Below are 25,658 nucleotides of genomic sequence, written 5' to 3' on the forward strand. Positions count from 1 at the left end.
TTTGCATAGCCAGAAATTTTAATGATTAACATAAGTTTTGCAAAAACATTTCATGCAATTAATAACACCTCCAGCAAGCAAAGTCTGCCATTTTTGAATACTTTTCAATGGATTCAGATTTTTTATTTTAAAAAGGTTATAATTTTTTTTTTTGAAATGCTGCTTGTCATTCTATCAAAAAATGAAGCTTAAGAATAGTTAGAACCAAAAATTAAGACCGATTTCATTTCAAGCTTATTTGAATTTTCTGAATGATTTAATGTGCAAAAATTTCTTCTTCCATACAAATTTCCAAACAAAATTGAAACGCGTTGCGCAAACTCGGGAATCAATCAAATCATCTCAAATTTTACTATGATGCTTGGTGACCCAAAAGGCATCAAAAAAACATATGGGAGCAAAAAGTCATTCGGGTTCGGGTTCGACTTTAATCTCGTTTTGGAGTTTTTCTTCATTTGCTGAGAAAAGACAACAACCGAAAATACACCAAATTATGTAATTTATCTATTATATATAATTCTCTTGTAACGGTGTTTGTAGTACTACACCTCCGAAAAGACCCAAATGATTCGAATGAAATTATTTTTAGAATATTCTGTAGCCATGCGAATCGGTTTATATCGAATAAAAACAACACAAAGTCGCATCAATTGTCCGTAATGATTACATTTGTAGTTTTTTGAATGAAATATAAAAGTCATGGCTGTCGGATTCTTTGCTATCATCGACGTAACAATTAACTAACCGCGTCTATAGTCCTGAAAATTCGTTACTCAACTAACTCTTTTTCGTCGCTCGTTTTTCCATCTCTCTCACTCTCACTCACTTAACGTTCTACTTTTCGTCAATTCTTCGTTCAAACGAATACACGATGAAATGAAAATCTACAAGTTCGTGTTATATTTCCAGTTGCCACAGATATTGCAAGTTTTTCCATTATATTATTTTTTCTTAATCTATAACCTATTCATCTGTACCCTACAATGGCTTCCATTTTTTTGAGATTTTTTTTTCCTTTGGGCGGTTTGTTTTTCGTCTTCAAGGTCGAGGCGTCGCGAGCAGACGTCGTTAGAGGATAGTAACCATGGCATAGCATACTGATCAGTGAGAATATTTTGGCGCGTATTTCTCAACCAAGCATATTTTCAATGCAAGGGGTGGCGATATGAAGCCTTGATGTGTTTTTGTTGTTCTTGATTCCTAGCTCATTTCTACAGCACATGGTTATGAATGACGCCTAGATGTGACTCAGGTTGACATTTTGCTGATCGAATGAAACATATAATATTTGTTTTGCCAAAATCTGAAATTGAAAAGTCGGGCATCCATTATTAGCGATTTTCTTTTCTTCGAGGGTTTGTTTTTCATCTGCATGGGCGAAGCGTCGCTAGCAAACGTCGTTGCAAGATAATAGTAACCATAGCATACTGTTCATTGATCGCTGGAAAAATTTAAAAATTAGGCGCCTATTTCTCAACCAAGTACCTATGTATATTTCTCATGCACGTGGGGGCGATATGCAACCTTAATGTGTTTTTTTTTCTTGCTTATTTGTACACAGCACATGGTAATAAATGACGCCTAGATGTTACACGGATTGATATTTTATCGATCGAATCAAAACCATATAAACGATTTCAAATATCAAAACCATTTTTAATTCGTGTTAATTTAAGTAGTAAATTGTTGTCCAAAAAATATTAACTTGGTAAAGATAAATATGAAATAATGTTATGACACTTTGCGGACGTTTGAAAATAAGAAATTGGGAAGCTTTACATTCCATTTCGTATAATCCAATACGCCTAGAACGCTAGACACATTAACTGAACAAGATTCTATTCTATTCTATTTTGTTTATTTGTAGAGGATTTTAATCAACTTGGGCATTCGTCCTCTCAACAAGAGTCTGTTCTTTGAAATAGATTAGATAGGATTGAAGTTTGAAAATGCCGAATGAACTATTTGATTTTTTGCAAACGTAAATTGAAGTTATCAATAAAATAATCTACTTTTTAATAACAAAAAGTGAGGATATGCATTTTCCGGAAGAATTTTCAATTAAGAAAGTAGACTAGAGCAAGTGGAAACTATCAACTTTTACAAAAAATGTATACATTATTTCTTCATCTAAAAATTTTTTTTTTTTGTGTCTTTATTAAAGAGACTTTCAGCCTTTGGCTGGTTCGTCTCTGGGCATCTAAAAATTGTTGGGCCCAAAAAAAAATCAGATTAAATAAACTTAACTCTTTTTTTTTTTAAATCATTCACCAAAAAAACTTTTTACACGTTTACTTTTTGTTTACACACAATTCAAGTACAAACTTAACAGGAAAAGTGTGTTTTTGTTTTACATATTTTGGCTATATAGAAGAGACTTTTGATTCACTTTTTTGTTGAAAAGCTTTTTTGTGATTGATATTCAAGGGGCAGCAGATTTTTATGATTAACTTTTAATATGACCTGAAAGTGTTAATTAAGTGAAAGTGATATTAATTCCTGTAATTTTTTAGGTGGAATAAGTGGAAACGCGCTATTTAGCTATGAAACATCTACAATTTAAGAATTTTATCTTCAAAATGGCCAGAAAGGATATCCCGAGTGTTGAATCTGAAGCTGATATTCAAAATTATTATAAAGGTCTTTGTAAATCAAGGTCTTTTGGTTGAACAGCATTCAGTGAAGTACCAAGTATTAATGTATTCCGGAGAAAAACTTAGGATATAGCAATTAAAGTTGATAAAACAGACAAACAAGAACAAGTATTAAATTAATTTTAAAGTCTTTTCACTGACGCATCTGAAAAAGACCTATGTGTTTTCACTTGCCCCAATAAATGGGACAAATGTATACTTCGATATTTCTTTTTGTCAACATAATTAATATTTTTTTTGAAAATATTACTTTTTTCCAGAGAATATGGAAGTTGAACTGTGGTGATATACGTTAGGATTTGACCGGTGTTTATTTTTTGAAAATCAAGATTTACAGTAAAAAAGACACATAATTTTTATTATGGTTTTGTTTATATGATAATTTCCAGGAAACAAAATGAACTCATGAAACCATCGAAGCCTGAGCAGATAATTTCTTTTCGATCTATTAAATTAAAAAAAAACTGCTTTTCAATTAAATTTTATAAAATCTTAAAAATATAGCGTAATCCTAAATGAAATCGCAGAACACCACCAACAATGTTCAGGAAATTTTGAAATCAGAGCTGCTTCAATTAAAATCTTTAAAATAATGGGTGAATACATCTAAACATATGTTTTCCTCTTTTCAAAACCAATCGTTTCTTTGATTCATTGGGTTAAAGTTCAAAGGAATTAATTTGCATTTTTTGCTTGAATAAAAAAAATGAATTTGCAATACACAAAATCACCAGATTAAATGCCATGGCAAGTGCTGTTGGGAACACTTTAAGTTGAAATGTGTTAAGTCTATAACTTAAGTATCAGGAGAAACTTTTTTGAAATGATTTGGTGAAAATATGGATTATAATTCAAACTGCTTCGAAGCTTGAGGATAGTGAATAATAAGCTGTTTGAAAATGGTTAGTAAAAAATCTTTTCTTATGTGTTTCATTTCTACAGTTCTAAAAAATACACCATCCAAAGCTAAATGGGAGCTGAAAGCGCTGTATTAGGCAAACTATTTGGCAAATACTACAAAAAATGTCCCGATATTAAAAACAATATAACAAAACGAAATAAATCTACTGAATGGAATACAGCAAATGAAACATACAAATTAACAACAAACAGTTATTCATTGAACAAGTTACAAAAATTGGATTTTTAAAGACCCGTTGAGTTTAAATTCTTTGGTTTAATTTTGATAGAATTGAGCGGGACGATTCGAGTAAAGGAAAAGAAGGGAAATGTAAAGAAATATAGGAAAAATAGAAAATAAACGCCAAATGGTAAGACGAAGTTTACCGGGTATGCTAGTATTTTCATATGATTGAAAATGATCCACTTAAATAGTATGGAAAAATGAATATTATTTGACACAAACATTCGCCTGATGTGAGACTGGCTTAATTGGAGACAAATTTTCAATACTTTTTGACTAAACATTTCTCACGACGCTGATAAGTTATTAAAAATACATCGACTAAAAACAGTCTGTTATATTTCTATACGTTAAACTTGAGGTCGTGAATGATAGACAATTTTTAATAAAATTTTGATGAACATTTCTTCAAATACAGACTCCACTCTGTTTAGTACGGTTTGATTTTGGTACGGTTCGATTTCGGCATATAGGCCAAAATCGAACGGGTTTATAAAACAACATCACCTTATGTTTTAGGATTTTATAGGACCGATATAATTAAGACAAATACCAGAAATGTTTTTACGATCTGAAATAGCATAGCATAGCATAAAGCATGGATCACTACAAATCTGGACGCATTAAAAAGGGTCTATCTCGAAGCTATGTGAACGAAATAAAAATGTATTGTGCTCAAATTGTAGGGTTCTTACTGCACTTTTAAGGAAAAATAATAAAATTATTCCGATGTTGTTTTGATGAAATTTCGTACTTTTCGTCGAGAACCACTCATCTAAGTTTGGACACCCTATTCACTGACCTCAGCGGCCATTTTGTTTCACAATTTCTTCATCTCTGTTGCATCCCGAGTCGTCCTATCATTCTTCTTCATCGTCTGATTAACAATTGCTCAAAATGTTTCGATAGGGCGGAATTGAGGGCAGTTGGGTGGGTTGACGTCCTTTTCGACAAAATCCACCAGTTGGCCCGATACCACTGTAGTACCTCTTCGCTGTAGTGGCAGCTAGCTTAATCTAGCATAAACTGTACTGGTTCTTTGTGAGATCTAACAAAAGGAAAAAAACATTTTTCAGGAACTCCTCCTTGTACATTTCGGAGTCCATGGTCTTGTTTTTCACAAAAAAACCGGGGTTTTTCGGCCGCAGCTCCAAATACCTTGCCAGATCAAACACTTTTCTGCAAATTTATTGGCAAAAACGAATTTGAACTTGATAGGGACATCACTCCGACCAGTGGCTTTGTAAAATTTTTGGTCAGGAAGCCTCCTCAAATCAGATTTCGCGATTTTTGAACCAGACCACATCAGGTTTTTGAACGTGGGTGTCCAAAATTAATTTTCGTCTCGCGGCTTCTATCACGTGTAACTTTTTTGGAACAAAACTAATCGTAATGAAATTTTCAGCACTGATAGAGGAAACATTTCCGAACAAAGTACTGTCAAAAAATTTTAGATCCGACAACTAGGAGCACTATGGTATAATAAACAGTGCGTCCAGATTTCTGATGATCCATGCTTTAGCATAACATAGGGTGACAACACACATCTTGCATTGGATACACGAGGTACAACTGATAACTACTATGTAAACTACAAAAATTAAATCTTTTACAAAATAACAAACACTCAATTTTGGCGCGATATAACAACGAATATTTAATTTTAAGGAAAAAAAATCTCTTTCATAAAATCATTGAATAAGTCTAAACTTCAACGTTCAAAATAGAAATTAACTGTGAACAAAGCCCACCAGCATCAGTCTCAGAAAATACCTTATTGTATTTTCTGAACACGCTTCACGCAATGTATTCGTTTCGTTTAGAAATATAATGAAGCCGTAATACAGTAGTAAACCAGTAGATACATTTTCTCCTTCCAACGTAAACAATGGCGTGCAACAAAATGTTCTTCATTAAGTTACCACCTGCAGGGATAAAAAGGGAATCTTGAAGAATCCATACTTGTGCGGGGAAACGGAAAAACTCAAGACGGTGCAAATACCTAAATACAAATCCAGAGGTAATCTTCACACCAAAATCTAATACAAAAAAATATGCCAATTCAAGAAGATAATGTAAATGTAAATGTAATGTAGATGTAAATTTTTTTTTCTGTTTATTTTTTTAAATTACTTTAAGGTATTAATCATACTAGAATTTACAAGCGTTATTATGATTTTTGATAAAATGAAGCAATTTACCTCACAATTTCAAATTGTTCGTTCGTTTCACATTCAAAATCGGCTTCCTTTAAAGCATTATTGCATTGTGTTAACATTGGTACCTGTCGTTTGTTCTGAACACAATCAAACAATACTACAAGTCGAGAAATTTATCTCCCAACCGAAAGGGGGAAAAGTCTAGGCGAATACAAACAAAATGAGAAAACTTCAGTTTGTTTTCCATTTACGGCAAGCTAAGGGGGGTGGATGTGCAGCCTGTCAGCTACTTTAACTTTTCCCCCCTAGAGGATTGATGCTCTGTCTTGCTTTGTGTTTCTCTGCCTTATTTTGCCAACTTTTCTCTGAATCGGGTTCTGCTCTGCTGAAGAATGCGCATATCCAATTAAATTTATCAAGAAAACAAGCCCGAATGCTTTAACACAACATTTTCAGAATATTCCCTTTATGGTACTAATGTTTCTGCTCGTTTTTTATTCTCGAAGCAAAACAAAGCAACTTCCTCAATGGAATACATCTCGCACGTTTGAAAGGGTGTAAATACGTGCAAAAAACGATAGGATGTGACATTGAACACGGAATCGCACTTTTAACCCAAACGCTTAAATGTATACCCAAAACAAAAAAAAAAGGTTTTTATACTCGGCACCGAACTCATTTTTCTATACTTTTATCTCTTTTCATGATCAACCACATCAATTGTGCATTGCCCATCATACTCATCGCCAAAAATGATCTCAAACCTTATCAACAACCACTCGTCATATTCGTGTCCGATCCAGGATGGAAAGATTCGATCCTTTCACTTCCGAAAAAATGGTTGTCTACGACGGAGGCGGTCGACGAATTTGGGTTCCCGGAGGTAAGTTTTGCTGAAACCAGTTATTCAAGCACAGACAAACAATCGATGCTCGAATTCTCAGATTTCTAAAAATCGTTTGTATCCCTGTGGTGACATGAATTCTTCAGCCATATCTTTTTAAATCGTAATCACTTACAGAGGTCTAATTTTTTACAAATGTTTGATAAAATAAAAAAAAACCATATTACGGTTAGCTTTATAAAATTTTAAAAATACATTATAAATTTATTTGACTTAGAGCACCTGTATCCGTGGCCTATTCTCGGGTCTAACTTATACAAGAATGGGACCAGCTAAATTAGATCCTATCAATACAAAAAATGGCAAATTGTTTAGAACAGCGTGAAACTGGATCCAAATCGGCTCAGTTCTAGACCAATCTTATACCAGTTCTAAAACAAAAGTTAAGTTGAAACTGGTATAGTGAATCGCCAGTGCGGTTGCTTTGGTCGGAATTTGGGTCTAAACCGGCTGTTTGGACCACGGATACAGGTGCTCTCAGGATGGAAAATTTAACAAACTGTGACTAAGAGCAAGTTCACTCATGTTAGGAGAAAGTGGTAGAAATGTTGACAATTGTAGCACATTTAGCAAAAACTTTTCGACAGATTTTTAACTGTATTTAAGGCTTCCAAAAAACTTACCATGATTATTTTTATTAAACTTGCTCAAATAAATTTCGTTTTGGAGGCATAAATTTAAAATTTCTACAACACAGTTTCTTTTTCAGCACTTTTATTTAAAATTCAACCGAATTTTTTTGGATTCTGAATTAAATTTTGAATGGTAGTCATAAATTGAAAAAAAAAAAAATTTCATTCTTTTTTTGTTTTTGGCAACATTTATTTAAATGTTTATAACTAAACTAGCTGACCCGGTATGTTTTGTTCCACCTTCCAAAATTGAATTCAATTTGTTAAAATAATTAAAATTCAGCTTTATTGTCTAGACAGCGTTTCAAACTAAATTTCAACATAATTTAGAAGCGAATGCTTTAAAAAAAAGAGCAGCACCTGAAGTTTCCAACTACAGTTCAGAGAAGTTTTAATAATATTTTCTTAAAATTGATCTCTAGGTTTGTTTTTCAAGCTCTGAAAAGTTTACTCTGTTTTTATAAGCTTCAAAAAGTTCATCATGCTATCAAAATGTATGTTTTAATAATATGGACTACCAGTTCTTTCCCTCTTGCAATGCAAGAAATGCTATTGTTAAATCATTTTTTGTATCTAAATGACGCAACATTTCGCTTTATCTGTCTCATAAGTTTTCAAATTATGCCAAATATGATAAAAATAAATATCTTCCTTCCCACTCTACCCAGAAATAAGGAAGGGGCACAAATTTTTCGTATGCAAACAATCTCTCTTCCTTTTTCTCGATAAATTGTCGATTCCTGTCAACAAACCTATGTAATCCCTGATAAGTTTTCAAGCTATTCAACGCAATTCATATGGAACTCCCTTTGTTCCTCCCATTTTAACACTGCGGTGCAAACAGGTTTGTAATACTCATAAAAACATATCTCGTACCCAAATACCTTCCCATGTTAAAATCATGGTTATAATGTTTTCGCCATATACTATATAAGGAGACATGACACATTACAACTTGAAGTAATGCCAAACAGCATCTGGCGACTTTTTTTTACTGAAAATTACTATACAATTGTTTAAAAAAAAAGTGGAAATAAAATTCATATGGATAAGCTGTAACCCAATGAATCAAGGAAAAGAATGGTTTTTAAAAAGTGAAAAAAATATATTTAAATTTTGTTATTCAACTGAATAACAGCAATTTTCTTTCTTTTGTAATGAGGGTCTTTTAAAAGATTTCAACTAACAGACCTTCAAAAATTGAATAGATCGAAAAAAAATTCTGTTCATGCTTTGATGGTGGTATGAATATTTTCTAGAAATTCATGCAAAAATTACAAAGAATCTCAAAATGTAGATTTTTGCGCCGAGAAGGTTTACAGTTATCAAAGTTTCTTTTGCTTTTATTTTTAAATTTCAATTTTACCATAGTTGTACTTTTATCAATCTAAGAAAAAATTGAAATTCTTTGAACAAATCAATTTTCGATTTTCGCTTAACTAAATCAGGTCTCAACAAACTCTTGTTGAACGTAAAATATGCGAACATGTTGACATAAAGATATTTCTAAGCGAACATTTGTCCAGTTTATTGAGGCAAGTGAAAACACAATGCTTTTTTGAACATATTCATAGATGCGAAACATAGTCTAAGGCTTTGAAATGATTGCAATACTTGCTCTTGTTTGTTTTAGCCAATTTTATTGATAAATCTAAAGTTTTTTTTGCAGTATAAGTCCATGTATGATTAGCCCAACAATTTATAGATCAAGGAAAGATTTATATTTTTTTTGTAAACGTTGAACGTTGTGCATATCCTCATCTTTTTTTTTATGATAAAGTGGTTTATTTTAATGAGCACTCGTGTATGTAAAAATGTGGTCGTGCGTTGTGTTTGAAATTATCAGCGGTGCTCGAGAGCGGGGCGGGAACGAATCATGTGTATTTTTTTCTTGATTTGGTGGTTCGGAGGCTGGTTTCTTTCTTTGGAGTCATTAAAACTATCTAGGTATGTGTTTTGAAGGATCGGGCTGTTAAATTTGAATATCATCTTAATTAGTGGAATGGCGTCAGTTTTCATCGCATCATTGAAGGGTTGATGGGTGTAGTGCAATGGAAGATTCGGTTATGTAGATTCGAATTGTGATTGACAGGTATAAGATGCCTCGGTGTGATGGTTAATCAAACATTTTAAGTGGATAAAGTTGGAAAGTTGTGATTTGAGGACGAATATTTAGTGCTGAAAAAATTGAGAAAATGGCGGTGTGTTTTATCGAACGCTTCATGCAGAAAAATTGCTAACAAGTTTTGATGCAATGTATAGTGCAAGTGTTGGCGGGCTAATTAAACAAACGCTTAATCTTTGCAATACGATTAAATTGTGTTGCGTTTGTTAAGTGGTGAAAAGGTTCGGGTATAGGGAACAGGAATGTGACAAGAGGAAACCTGCAGGCATGAAACCAAATCTGTGATATATTGGTGAGTTCGTTCCATGTTTATTCATAAATTTGAAATCAATAATAGTGTTTTATGGTGCCCCACTACTGCAAAACTTAACTGAGATTGAAATCAATATCAGTATCAACTCGTATCCTTTTCAAATATCATGATAATCATAACTGTAATTTTGTTATTATTATTATTATTATTATTAATTTAAATGTATCATTATATGCTCATATTTCTTGTTGTTTATTGTTCCTTAATCTGCAGATCAGATAAATATATATTTTAGAAGGAATGCATCTGGGGATAACCCAAAGAAATAATTGCAAGCGGCACGGGTAGCCGGCCATTGTAAATTTCTGCGGGTTGGATGCCTTCTTTCGACGAACCATCGGACCGTGGAAGCCCTTGAAGAAATTCAAAGGCCAAGCCACACAGCCATAGGCAGGACCTTGCTACCGATGGGGGACCCTTACATACATACATACAAGTGGTTTATTTTAATGATAACTTCCACTTATGCTTGCAAAAAAATTCTCTGCATTCGGACTTTGAAAACATCAATCCTCAATTTTAAAAGACAGCCTCTTGTTCAGCTCAGTGTCTGTTTATTTTCATCGGATTTTGTTGTTGTTCTGAAAATTTATAAGGCGCTTGATACATATTCAGTTAAGAACATGTTCAAAAAATGTATTCGATCTATTTCTGTTGAAAACATCTAATTCTTTTTTTCTGTTTTCGATATGCATCAAAACTAACCTTCTAGACGTATTGATTTTAAAATTGTATGTAAATGTTCCTACTTTTTTTTAAAGGTCCGCAAACAGTCATACCATTATTTCATACTTTTTAGACAACAATTGCTGCTTTAAATAACACGAAATCAGAATAGTTTTAATTTTTAAAATCGTTTAAGATGGTTTTGATTCGATCGGCAAAATATCAATCTGGGTCACATTTAGGCGTCATTCATTTATATGTGCTGTACAAATGAGCTAGGAGTCAAGGAGAATAAAAAATCACATCTAGGTTTCATAGCGCCACCACATGCATTGACAGTATGCTTGGTTGAGAAATACGCGCCCAAATGTTCCCACAAATCAGTATGCTATGCCATGGATACTATTCTCTCGCGACGTTTGCTCGCGACGCCTCAACCTTGGAGACGAAAAACAAACCGCCCAAAGGAAAAGAAAAATCTCGAAAAAATGGAAGCCATGACTTTAATTTGATTCAAAAATCTACAAAATCAACTATTACGGACAATTTATGCGACTTTGTGTTGTTTTTATTCGATATAAACCGATTCGCATGCCTACAGAATATTCTAAAAATAATTTCATTTAAATCGTTTGGGCCATTTAGGAGGAGTAGTACTACAAACACCGTTACAAGAGAATTTTATATAATAGAAAGATTAAATAATATCTGCCAGTGGAAATAAACAAATCCCTTATTGAAAAATGGGAGTACCTAATTTTTTTTATTGCTTATTGAAAATTTAATTTTGAATTGAAAATAAATTTGAAACCAAATACAGCCGGTTGTGTTGAAAAAAGCTGGTTTCAGGCAATCTGGATTGCTGGTTTTCCAGCAATTTGATCCCCAACCGAAATTTCACTTCTTCTTATCAAGATTCAACCCATCCACTACCGAAAACGACATTTTGAAATTAGTTCAACAAAATTTGGGAATCGATCAAACCGTTGAAGTATCCAAGTTAGTAGGGGAAAACTGTACAAGACGCACCAGTTAAGCAGAATTGCTATTTACAGCGATACCAATCATTTAAGAACCAAATGGAAAGTTGATGACGATTCAGAGATCACATTTACGTATTATTGAAAAAAAATGATAAAAACACGATTTTGACTATATTTTTGTAAAAAACTAAAACAGCTAGAAAACAAAACGCGGGGTAGAATGCCAAAACTAGTGGACAAAACGCACCAAACAGGAAGGGTGGTAAGAAATGAAACAATGATTATACGATTTGCAGCAATACCTTCATCGGTTTAAGCTTATCAGCTCGCCTTATTGCCCGGAATGCGTAGAGACGGAGGAATCGGCAGAACATGCTATCTTTGTCTGCCCCTGGTTCAATTCAAGGCGTCAACAACTTCAAAACGAACGCTGAAAACATAGTGAGTGAAATGTGTCGCGACGAACAGTCGTGGCGTGCTATAGTCGACGAAATCTCGCAAATCATGCGCGATCTGATAAGAATCAGGAAAGATGATGAACGGAGAGAGCGAGAAAGTCAACCAAATTTGACAAGCTAATGGAAGGTCTTGGGCCTCGTATGACTCTTTAATTCAAAAGCAACGCGATCTTAGGGCGCGGTATAACCCTAATCTGGACTCATACGTGTGGTGGGACTTAAAAGGTCTCACGTACTCAGCTACGATCTTTCCTGCAGCAAAAGGAAGCGGAGATACCATTCGGGGTGGTCGTGTCGGGATTCTAGCTTGGTAGTTTCTCAATCGGCCATGCCTTGGTGGTTAGAAATCCTGCGAAAGTGGTTGCTGTGACGGGCGCGAGTTACTTTGAAAGCGTTACCTAGCCGGCACACGTTTCGAGGTCCCCGGGAAAGTGGATGCTGTGACGGGCGTGAGTTTTTTTTAACAATTCTTTATTTGAAACGGCTTATACCTTTAGGCTTTAAGGAGCCAAAATCGATTTTGTTGTTTACAATTGTTTTCTTAACTTAACACTTTGTGAGAGGAGAAAGGAAGATAGAAAGGGAAATATGAAAATAAAAAAGAAATTATAGACGAAGATCGATAGCTTTTAGAAAAAGGTAGATTTCGAACATGTAGTCCAAATCTAGCACAGCTAGTACATCTCTAACTGGAACATTAGGTGGTTTTCCTCGGGCCCTAAGGGAGTCTATTAAATTCGTTCTGGCGACAAGATGGACCTCACACGACCAAACAATATGCTCGATGTCATGGTAACTAAGGCCGCAACTGCACAAATAGCTACCAGCAATGTCAAAACGATAGAGTACCGCGTCTAAGGAACAATGATTGGACATGAGACGGGAAAATATACGAATAAAATCCCGACTCAAGTTCAATCTATTGAACCATGGTTTAAGGCTTACCTTTGGGATAATCGAGTGGAACCACCGACCCTTGTCATCCTCGTCCCATTTGCGCTGCCAGTTGACAAGAGAGTTCCCTCGTACCAAGAAGTAGAATTCGTTGAAGACGATTTCACGTGGATACGTGTCGCCTTCCGTCGCCCCCACCTTTGCCAGAGAGTCTGCCTTCTCATTGCCCACTATCGAGCAATGCGAGGGAACCCAAACAAAGGTGATGGAAAAGCGACGTCTTGTTAAAGCACTCAAAATATCCCGTATCTTCTCTAGGAAGAACGGCGAGTGCTTTTCCGGTCGTATTGAGCGTATTGCGTCAACTGAGCTTAGGCTATCCGTTACAATGTAGTAGTGCCCAACAGGCCGTGAGGCGATGCTGTCCAAGGCCCAGTGAATAGCAGCTAACTCTGCTATATATACAGAGCATGGTGACTGGAGGTTATAAGAGGCGCTAGTTGTTTCGTTGAAAACTCCAAATCCCGTTGATTCCTCAATTAGAGACCCATCGGTAAAGTACATTTTGTCAGCATCGACGTGTCTATATTTAGCTTCGAAAATTCTTGGAATCTGAAGTGGGCGATGCGAATCCGGGATTCCATGAATTTCCTGCTGCATAGACAAATCAAACTGGACAGAAGAATTATCGTAGTCTGGGATGAAAACACGAGTTGAAGAGTACGAAGAAGGGTTTACCTGCATTGACATGAGGACATGGTATATAGACATAAATCTGGTATGAAGATTTTGCTCTAGTAACCTTTCAAAATGAACGATCACCAATGGGTTCATGACCTCACACCTGATGAGGAACCGAAGTGATAGTAGATTGTATCGATCTTTCAAAGGAAGTATTCCTGCCAAAACTTCAAGACTCATGTTGTGCGTTACGGGCGTGAGTTATTATGAAAGCGTTACCTAACCGGCACACGTTTCGGGGTCTTCCGTACCAGTCTGAAGTTGGCGATAGAGGAAAAGGAGAAAGAGGAAAAAGGATAAAGCAGAACGATGATCAAGGAGAAATTGAGGAAAAATTGAGAAAGAGGAAAAGGGTGAGATGTATAAGTGCATGAGCACAGTCTACCCCTTGATGTAGTATCATAGGGTGAAACCAAGGGGCACATCTGGCACACGAAGCCCAAGGTGGTTTAAGTGGGACGAACCCACTCACGGCAGCAAACACCCGGCTGTTATGGTTTGAAGTCAAATTTCCATCTTGTAAAAAAAAGATGATTTCAAAGTAGTCGAAGATTCCTTTGAATTCAGCTACAGTATTTGAAAGACCCAAATACTAGTATTTCACTAGCTACTTGCTAGCATCCTCAGTGGGTTATCGAGTCGATAGCCCACTGAGGATGCTAGAAAGTAGCTAGTGAAATACTAGTATTTGGGTCTTTCAAATACTGTAGCTGAATTCAAAGGAATCTCCGACTACTTTGAAATCATAGTTTCATTCAGCTAAGAGGTTCATCAAACCTTTGATTATTAGTTAAAAAAAGATTATACGATTTGTAATGATTGAAGAATAAAGTAAATAATTACATGTTTATCGTATTTTTGTGAACTAACCACACTTTGGTAAAAAATCATTTACTAATGCAAAACTAACGCAAATTTCGCTTTTCAAAATACACTTTTTTAAAGCCTTATAGGTAAAACGCCTTCAGGTAGGCAATGAAACTCAATTTCTTGACTGATATCGCGGCGAACATGGCGGCAGATGATTTTTTCGAGTCGAATATTGGTGCACCTTTTTAACTCGAACTAGGACGAAATTTGTTAGAATTTTGCATTGATATCGTAATTTGGGAGTCAGCAAATAAAAACAATGGCATTATGTTTTGATATTTGGGTGTTTTCAAAAGTTAATAGCATTCTAAATTTGAGCGTAAAACACGTGGTCTTGTGGGCATTCTGCCCCAATTTTAATATGATTGATTTTTGATAAAATTTGGAGGAAGTTTATAAAATACAACAAAATATTTAAAAAGTGCATACGAGTGGAAAAACGATAAGCTGTAGTTTCATCAGATAACGTAGGCTGTTTTACCATAAAACCTTAAATGTTACTTATTACAAATAACAAGTTTCACGCTGATTCTATTAATTCTTGTGTTTCTAAGAACTAAAGTAGTTTTTGTGAACTTTTCATCTATTGAATGATGAAAAAGCTTGTTTGCTACAATAAAAACGAAGAAAAACATCATTCGAAGCCGTAGGTTAGTGTATATTTCAGAAATAATGGCATGGGCCATCTCACCCCGCTGGTGCGTCTTGTACAGTTTTACCCTACGTAGAGGAACGAACGTGAATGATTTGAGATTCATCTCATTCGAAGTGGAACTGGATCTTAAAATGAATATAAATTTATTTTCGCGAGTTTATCCACACTCAACCAGCAGTTGCACAACAACAGAGCGTTTTCACTTTTCGAAGCGCACCAGTCAACGATCATGCCGCAATTGCCCCAATCGAGGCTGGTTCCACAGCGTATGCCAGTCCTGCCCGCGAATAATGTTGATTCATGTGTTAAAAAAGCAAACATTAGATATTCCGACAACAGAATGTACAACTCTTATTAGTGGAAAACTGTACAAGACGCACCAGTGGGGTAAGATGGCCCATGTCAATCTTTCTCAAAAATACACTCACCTATGGCTTCTAATGATGTGTTTCTTCATTTTTATTGTAGCAAATAAGGTTTTTCATAATTTATTACATGAAAAGTTCATTATAACGACTTCTGTTCTTCTTATAAACAGAAGGATTAATTAAATCAACATGAAACTTGTTATTTTTCATGGGTAAAATATAAGGTTTTATGTTAAACCAGCCTGCGCAATCTGATGAAACTACAGCTTATCGTTTTTTCATTCGTATACACTTTCGAAAGACTATAGATATTTTTTTGTATTTTACAAACTTCTCACAAGACCACTTGTTTTAAAATCCAATTTCGAATGCTGTTAACTTTTGAGGAAACCCGAATATCCAAACAAAATGCCATTCTTTTTATTTGCTGACTCCCGAATAACGATAACAATGCATAATTCTAACAAATTTCGTCCTTGTTCGAGTTAAAAAGGTGCACCAATATTTGACTTGAAAAAAATATCCACCACCATGTTTGCCGCGATATCATTCAAGAAATTAAATTTCTTTACCTACCTGAAGGCGTTTTACCTATAAAAATCTAGAAAAGTGTATTTTGAAAAGAGAAATTTTCGATAAGTTTAGCTATAATAAATGGTTTTTTGCTAAAGAATGGTTGGTTTACAAAAATACGATGAACATGTAATTCAACATTTGATGTTTCAATTATTACATTTCGTATAATCATTGTTTTTTTTCTCACCAACCTTTCCATATGGTGCGTTCTGTCCATTTGTTTTGGTGTTCTACGCCGCGGTATGTTTCCTGGCTGTTTTAGTTTTTTACACAAATATAATAAAAATCATGTTTTTATCATATTTTTTCTCAATGATAATACATAAATCTAATCCGTGAATCATCTTAAACTTCCAATTTGGTCCTTAGATGAATGGTATCGCTGTAAATAGCGATCATGCTTAACTGGTGCGTCTTGTACAGTTTTTCCCTACCTGTTAGACAACACTTGCATTTCAAGTTCTTGCGAGCAGCAATCGACGCTTTTTGTTCCTCAACGCGAGCTGTGAATATAGCAGAAAAAGTAGCGGTTAGACGGCAAGTTTCTCTATTGAGTTCTGTACTAACATATGCGATATATAGGGGAAAAAGGTTGTTGATTGAACCTTAAAAGTATCCTACTAACATCCTTTCATGATTCCCCCATTGACTACAAAGACGTGGCCGGCGCCGTTGTTGATCTTCTTCAAAGGAGGAGCATGAGTTTTGTGCATTGTGAATGAACGGCTAATCCCAAGCACCATTATGTTGGCCCTTGCAAAAAATTGATAAGCTCGATCAATCACGGAGCTGCAAGCAACCATTGGCAAGGTAAAACTTGTTCTGCTTAGCAACGCCAGCGATAATAGAATTCGAAATGCGTAAGTTGAGCAAAGCCTAATAAAATATGTTATCTCGAGTTTCCTTTCTTTAAATTTTCGATGAATGATCATATCTACATAGCATTTCAAGTTAAATGATTTAAGTTCGATATGAGTAGTCAACCAAGATAAGCTGAGTTCTGCACTTACATATGCGTCAGGGTTACCATCAAAAGCATGGACAAACACTTTCATTATCCATATTTTGGAGTAAAAATTTAATATTCAAGTTTGATAGCGCATCTCAAATTTGTCAGTAGGTTTATAAAAATAGGTTTTTGAGCAACTTACTAAGTACACAGTAAACGAAAATTACCGAGTTCGGTAATTTGTTTACCTAAATCCTAACATGTGTAAATCGTTAAAATGTTCGGTAATTTTTTCGGTAAAAAAAAACGAACATCGGTAAATGAAGAATCGATTTACCGATGTTCGTTTATTTTTTACCGAAAAAATTACCGAACAGTTTAACGATTTACACATGTTAGGATTTCGGTTAAAAAAATTACCGAACTCGGTAGTTTTCGTTTACTGTGTAGGAGAAGTTGGGGTAAATTTTTTGTGAAAAATGAGAAACAATGAAGATATCTTTATAGCTATGTATAATACAATTTGTTCAACATAAACGTTGACCAAATATATTAAATTCTTGGATTTTTTTTGACCGTCCAAGGAAGAAGAGCAGCGTATCAAAATTTTGCTCGCGCATCGTGAAAATCCGAGCTATTCGCAAGCAAAGATGGCAAAATCGCTAAAAGTTTCCAAATTAACCGTTACAAATGAAATTAAAGTGTTTGGGGAACGTTTGTCGACAGCCAGGAAGTCTGGATCGGGGGGAAATCGAAAACCGGCAGCCGCTGAGATGACAAAGAGAGTTGCCGGTAGTTTCAAGCGAAACCCAAACCAGTCTCTCCGAGATGCCGCAAATATGCTGGGTGTATCGTCTACAACCGTACATCGAGCCAAAAAAACGAGCCGGACTATCGACTTACAAGAAGGTAGTGACTCCAAATCGCGATGATAAACAAAATACGACGGCCAAAGCGCGATCCCGGAGGCTGTACACGACGATGCTGACGAAGTTTGACTGCGTGGTAATGGACGATGAAACCTACATCAAAGCTGACTAAATACAAGCAACTTCCGGGACAGGAGTTTTATACGGCAAAAGGCAGAGGAAATGTAGCAGATATTTTCAAGCACATAAAACTGTCAAAGTTCGCAAAGAAATATCTGGTTTGGCAAGCCATCTGTTCCTGTGGCTTGAAAAGCAGCATTTTCATAGCTTCCGGGACTGTCAACCAAGAAATTTACGTGAAAGAGTCTTTGAATAAACGTCTGCTGCCTTTCCTGAAGAAACACGGTTGTTCCGTACTGTTTTGTCCGGATTTGGCATCTTGTCATTACGCCCAAGAACAAGAACCCTTCCAAAACGCCAGAGCTCCACCCAATTGAGAAATACTGGGCTATTGTCAAGCGGAACCTAAAGAAGACCAAAAAAACTGGACGAGCAGCAGTTCAAAGCAAACTGGCTTTCTGCAGCGAAGAAGGTGGACAAGGTGGCTATACAAAATCTGATGGCAGGGGTTAAGCGTAAGGCCCGGCAATTCGGATTTGGAAAAGCGGAAGCTCAACTGAATATTTTTCCAGAATTTTATACTAATTAAACTTGAAAAAGAAATTTTATTTGATTTTTTAAATAAATGATTTCACCGATTTACACACATTTTCCCTTGACCATATTTTGACCGTATCATGTGCAGGCAATATTGGTAAAGCAGATTTACAAAAGTCAAAAAAGAGCTAATTTTTTTCTGGTTTGATGCTTAAAATATCTTTGACACTGATTAACAACTTATGAAAGGCGACTCGTTTAGCTGAATGATTTATTTTATTTTGATCTCAAGGTTACAAATAAAAAAATTGGTTTTATTTATTTAAATCATAATTTAAAAAAACGGTTGAACATTCTTTCAAAACTGACAAATAAAGAAAAAAAGACTATAATGTCAATTATTTTTAAATTTTAACACCTATTATTGAAGAGGATACAACTAAATGCTGAAAACAGATTCGGTTGATCTGAATACTGCTTCTTATTCCGATTCAAACATACCGTAATCCGGTGTAAGATTGGTCAGTTTTTTCAATATATTTCGATTGTTTTTCTGTTAAGGGGAATGTGGCATGTTATATATTTTTAAAACCAGTTCTGGATTCCTATGAATGTAAAACATGGATGCAGGAATTTATTAGACTACTTTAAATTTGATTTAAAAATCGTTTTCGTCTCTGTTTAGAATTCGATGCTTTGGGGTGACATTGATCAATCTCCATTCTGATGGTTTTAATAAGTTTTCTTGATTTTAAAGGATACAAAACACCTTCATAATATTTAAATATGCTAGTTTATCAACCTTGATTTTTAACGTTTTATTTAAAAAATATTTATAATCGAAAACAGAATAAGATGCTGCCTACATTTAGGGGCAAAAAATATTATAATTGCTCAATAGTTTGAGCTTCAAAATACAAATGAAATTTTACTTTCACACATTCCGCTAGGCGCTCTCACTATTTCTTTTTCATTTTTTTTTTTCAAAGTTAATGATTTGATAGGGCTGCTATCCATTTGTCCAATACGGGTTTACTCTTGGAAAATGACCTTAATATAAAAAATTCACCATGAAATGACTATAAAAATAGCACTATAACTGTTCATATGCAAAGAAAAACAATTGTTCTTTCGCATTAAACATCCCGTTTGCTTCTAAATGCTTTTTGGTATCATCAGGAGAGCTGTATGTTTGCGAGCCTTGGAAAAAATAAATATTTTAAGATTTAGAAATTAGATTTTTACTAGAAGAAAAAAAATCAAATACGAATCACTCCATTTATATGCATTTATATGCTTTCAAACGTAGAAAACAGTTTTCAAAAATTCAAACTATAGACTGAGTTATTGATGATAAATTAGAAGAGTTGATTGTTGATCAAATTAACCCCGGTGATAAATTTACCCCGTTTTACGGTAGAAAAAAAGTTGCATTACAAAGCTTTTGTAAATATTTTTAGTGTTGGCAAAAGCATGTATGGTTATTGAGATTAGTTTTTTTTTATTTAATTACAATATTATATCTAAATCGTTGAATCATTTTAAATTCTATCTTCTTTTGAGTTTCAAATATATTTTTATCGTTTATTTCAAAAAAAAATTCAATATTTTTTTGTATAAATTAAGACATAAATTTAACGAAAAAATGTGTTTATTTATTCAAAACTTAAAAAAATAATTCTTCGGATCCACCCGATGGATTATTCTTGTGAATAGTGCACTGGATGAGGCAGCATCCCATCTTTAATGTAGAAAATTTTGAGACATGTAGTTTTTTTCGTTCTGGTGTTATCATAATCAAGGTAACGTGATCATCATTTTACCGACGTATATTTTCAATTTTGTACCTTTCAAAAATTAATTCGAATATTGAGCTAGAATATCATCAGAGATGAGATAGCTTTTATTACCGAGAACAGTTCATCCGAAGACATCAAACCTCTATGAGTTGATTTAAAGAAGTTCACTGTGCGCCGTGTGTTGAACAGAAACTTACACAGGAAAAAAATTCACTTGTATTATCAAGACATGAACAGTACGCGAGGACGCAGAAGAATGCAAGACATCTTTCGCCTATCGATTAACTGGATTTTGATCTGTTCGCATTTACTGAAACGTACCTCGATTGTTTGTTGTAAATAGTTTGCAGTTTCCTTTATTTTTTTTGATTATTTTCTCTGCGATAGGAGTCTACAATCTTGTAGCTATATTCTTTTGCTGTTTAGATATACGTTCCATATACATCATAGAAAGATCTTATGAGACTTGAAAAAACAGCATTTACCTACCAAACTGGCGGCTTATACATACATAAATTCCATTTCTTTCTTTAGCGACGAAAACTTTACCAACTGTGTGTTATTCGACACCTTCTTTGTACCTATCTGAAAAATGCAAGAGAGCACATGGTTTTGCACTCATAGCCTTCAATCGTTGCCAGCGACAATATTTTTCAGCTCTCTCATTGGTCAATATTACTTATTATTGTGACGGGAAATTTCAATCTGCCTAATTTGATTTGAATCAGTGGAATACTTGCAACAAAAACGTTTTTCTCTCACCGGAGAGCATGAACGATTTCGAATCTATAATTGTTGATTAATTCACGGCTGCTGCGTTATACCCAAAAAAACAATCGATTTCTCGATGTTGTTTTTGTAATTGGCACTTCTGACTGTCAGTTCCCAGCCAACAATTTGGTAGGTATATCAAAGGATATACGTACATCTATGTCGACAATAATCATCGTATAAGACGTTTGGAAAAAGCATATACCTACCAAAAGTGGAGGCGATATACGTACGTATTTTGATTATTTTCTGATTTACGACTTCGGCAGAATCATATAAGATCATATTACGATGATTGATATATTTTGGTACTTCATGTTGCATTGATGATTTGTTGTACGTTACTTTGAACGAGTCGATTTTTACAAATTTACGATTCCAGGCGAATTGACATTAAGAATCACGCTTTATACGATGTGTGTAGAACTTTTGTACGAATTGAATGAATCCGACGATCGATTGGCGATTTAAGCCACCCTATATGCGAGGTGTGTTGCAGTCTTATACGATGTTCAGAGATTTGAACATATATTGACAACTTAAGTCACACTTTGAAGGAGCTGTGTTGTACTGTTGTACGATATGAAGCGATTTCACATTCGATCGACGGTTCAAGCGACACTTTATACGAGGTGTGATGCAGTCGTGTACGATTTGTACCATAACATGATTTTACGAACCACTTTATGTAGCATCTTAAGTGAAATGTTGTGATTAAAATACGATTCGGGAATGATTTTTATGGAAATAAAAAAATCTATTGAATTAAACTATTAATAACATTTTTATTACCAAATTCTGCTCACTTATTCTTTTGCCCTCCTTACCAGTAACCGCTGGCACCACAACAGCCAACCAGCTAGCCCCCGAAAGTTTACGCATTATAAAGGGTCTATCTTGGAGCTATGTAAACGAAATAACCCAGCAAACATTTATGAAGGTATATCGCAGGAACAACAAAATTATTCAAACAATTATACCAGATGAAAAGATTGTATAAAACTTACCACAATAGCATATAGCTACAAAAGTGGAGGCGATGTATCTACAATGACAAGATTCGATTTCCCCACGAAAAGCAAAATAAACGATTCCAAGTAAGTTGAGTAAAACGAAAAAAAATTTCCCCGACCGAGAATTGAACTCCAGTCCTCCGAGTTCGCAGTCAGGTATCTTACTACGATGCCAACTCATCACTTGACATGATCCACGCTACAGCTCTATAGGTGAGATTTTTTTTTCGAACCGGTCAAAGGAAGAAAGGACCGCCCATTTATCGTAAATTAGTTTACTCAAATCGTAATTGTCGAATCAGCATATTTCTAACCTTTTGGAGACATATTTACGAATTGACTAAACTGCTATCCGACTCAACTATTTTTGGGCAAAACTTGTCGTAAATGAATGATAGAAAATCCCGAAATACCAACTTGTTTACGATGGTTATCGAAAATATCTTAATATCGGATTTGGATTATCATTTTCATTACGATTTCATGTTAGCTGGGAAAAATGTTTTGTTCACAAATTGTAGGGTTTTTACTGCACTTTTAAGGAAAATAATAAAAAAATTATTCCGATGTTGTTTTGATGAAATTTCGTGCTTTTCGTCGAGAACCACTCATCTAAGTTTGGACACCCTATTCACTGACCTCAGCGGACATTCACTGCCCTCAGCGGCCATTTTGTTCCACAATCTCCTACCATTCTTCTTCATCTTCTGATTAACAATTGCTCAAAATTTTTCGATAGGGCGGAATTGAGGGCAGTTGGGTGGGTTGACGTCCTTTTCGACAAAATCCACCAGTTGGCCCGATACCACTGTAGTACCTCTTCGCTGCAGTGGCAGCTAGCTAAATCTAGCAAAAACTTTACTGGTTCTTTGTGAGATCTAACAAAAGGAAAAAAACATTTTTCAGGCACTTCTCCTTGTACATTTCGGAGTCCATGGTCTTGTTTTTAGCTTAGCTTAGTTGACTACTCATATCCACCTTAAATCATTGAACTTGAAGAGCTTAGATATGATCATTCATTTAACACTAAAGATAAAATATTTGATTAGACTTTGGTCAACTTATGCACTTCAAATTCCATGATCGCTGGCGTGGCTAGGCAGAACAAGTTCTACCTCGCCAATGGTTGCTACTCCGTGATCGATCGAGGCCATCAGCTTTGTGCAAGGGCCAAAAGAATGGTGCTTGGGACTAGCGGTTCATTCTCAGTGCACAAAACTCATGCTCTCCCTTTGAAAATGATCAATAACGGCGCCGACCACGTCCTAGTAGTCAATGAGGAATGAAGAAAGGATTGTTAGTACGGAGTCCATGGTCTTGTTTTTCACAAAAAACCGGGGTTTTTCGGCCGCAGCTCCAAATATCTTGCCAGATCAAACACTTTTCTGCAAATTTATTGGCAAAAACGAATTTGAACGTGATGGGGACATCACTTCGACCAGTGGCTTTGTAAAATTTTTGGTCAGGAAGCCTTCTCAAATCAGATTTCGCGATTTTTGAACCGGACCACATCGGGTTTTTGAACGTGAGTGTCCAAAATTAATTTTCGTCTCGCGGCTTCTATCATGTGTAACTTTTTTGGAACAAAACGTATCGTAATGAAATTTTCAGCACTGATAGAGGAAACATTTCCAAACAAAGTACTGTCAAAAAATTCCAGATCCGACAACTAGGAGCGCTATGGTATAATAAACAGTGCGTCCAGATTTCTGATGATCCATCCATTAATTACGATTTTGGTCCATAAATCGTTTGTGAATAAATAAGATGTATCTTAAGACTCAGTGAATCCTATTGCAGTAGAGGAACAGGACCTAATTTCTAGTGAAGTTGACAGCAGGCAAATAATTTTCAACACTTCAACAGAGGAAATAACTTTAAAAACCATAAACCAAGATTTTAGTTCAATTTCTGACTGTCTGCAGTTTGGTTTAAAATCATTATTGATAAAAAGAAAAATCACTGATAAAGAGCTCCTTACTTTCAACACAGAACTGTTTCGACTTGCCAATTTAGATTCCGGTACAATAACGACTGACGGGAAAATTGACTTTTGCATAAACTTTGTAGAGTGCTTCAAATTGTCTTTTAATATTGAAATTGTGCTGTTTTCGGCTCATACAGGAGAAATTGTCATTGGGTCACGCAAAGTCTGAAAGCTCTCACATTGTCGATACTTATAAACACTAACAATATCTTGAATTGTATTGAGGAATATGTGATTAGAAAAAGACCTGACTGGAGGAGTCACTTTTGCCAGGGAAATATATACAGTGAGCGAAATAAGAATAGCACCACCATATGTTTTGCTTGTTAAAATATAAACGTTTGAAAATCACCAAAACTTTGTTCTATAAATTGTTTTGAATTGTTTAACGGATAAATCAAGCATAAGTTTACTTTTTTTTGGACGTTGCAATTGGCGTTGAGGACCAAAACTATGGAAAAAGGGTGCGAAATAAGAATAGAACCACTTGTGTTTTTTCAACAAAAACAATATTATTTCTAAAAATTTACTGTGTAAAAGTGAATAATAATACTTCTACAAATTATTTGAATAGTTTACTGCATTTTAAGGAGTTTTCTAGAATTACAAAGATTTTCGGAGGTTTTAAAATGGTGTTTTAAGAGATGCTCTTCTAGAACTAAGGAATTTGATATTTGAGCTGTAATTCTTTACCAAACTACTTACTTTCTTCATTAAAATGACGTGAAATGATGAATCAAACATTTTCGGTTTATTTTAAATCAGAAAAAAACAGGTTGGTATTCATAAACTTAGATTTTTTTTCAATAAACATCACTTTTTCCAGTTTCAAGTCATAGATGGCAGCACTATCTTGCCGTTAATACCAAATTAAGTCTCAATATTGATTTTTCAGGTTTATTCAGGCCCATATCCATCATTTCGATGTAGTTTTCCATCACAGTTTTGTTGGAGTTCACGCTGCAGAAATCTTTTCCGGATTTGCAAAAAAAACACCAGCACAAGAATATAACACCGCCAAATTATCTGCTCATCTCAACTTCCGATTTAATTTCAAATTATACCAATAATACTGCTAGTTATCTGGTTCATCAAGCTCCACCGGAAAGTACAAAATTATTCTGATTATCGGTCCAAGAAATTCACTTTTATGGGTTCATGATGAAATTCTTATTTTTTGATATTGTGATCTAAGAATTTCCAAGGTGGTCACACGGTACCAAGTACTTATTTCTTGACCAAAATCATCCAGCACACCTTTGTTAATCCCAGATATTCGAAAATCGGCATCAATTTGGTTTAATTGCAAGATTGTGCTGCCATCTATGACTTGAAACTAGAGAAATAGCGTTTGACTATTTAAAAACATTAGTATTTTTGAATTTGAAGCCTGTTTTTTATTCAAATTCATCATCAAATCTATGTCTTGTCAATTTGCATCATACTTATGAATGATAATGAAGAAATAAAG

At 34.8% G+C, this 25,658-nt stretch overlaps 1 protein-coding gene across 4 annotated transcripts in view; it reads left to right on the plus strand.

The window, feature by feature from the left end:
* Positions 1 to 25,658, plus strand: part of LOC129739802 (choline O-acetyltransferase) — a 151,763-nt gene that overhangs the window by 98,978 nt on the left and 27,127 nt on the right. For 3 of the 4 annotated variants that reach the window (XM_055731322.1, XM_055731324.1, XM_055731325.1), the window contains exon 2: positions 6,761 to 6,840. The exons of the other annotated variant lie outside the window; for it this stretch is intronic. The gene's annotated coding sequence lies outside the window, so the exon portion shown is untranslated. The remainder of the gene's footprint in view (positions 1 to 6,760; positions 6,841 to 25,658) is intronic. 4 annotated transcript variants of the gene reach the window in all.

The sequence above is a fragment of the Uranotaenia lowii genome, chromosome 1 (genome assembly GCF_029784155.1).
Source record: "Uranotaenia lowii strain MFRU-FL chromosome 1, ASM2978415v1, whole genome shotgun sequence".
NCBI lineage: Eukaryota > Metazoa > Arthropoda > Insecta > Diptera > Culicidae > Uranotaenia > Uranotaenia lowii.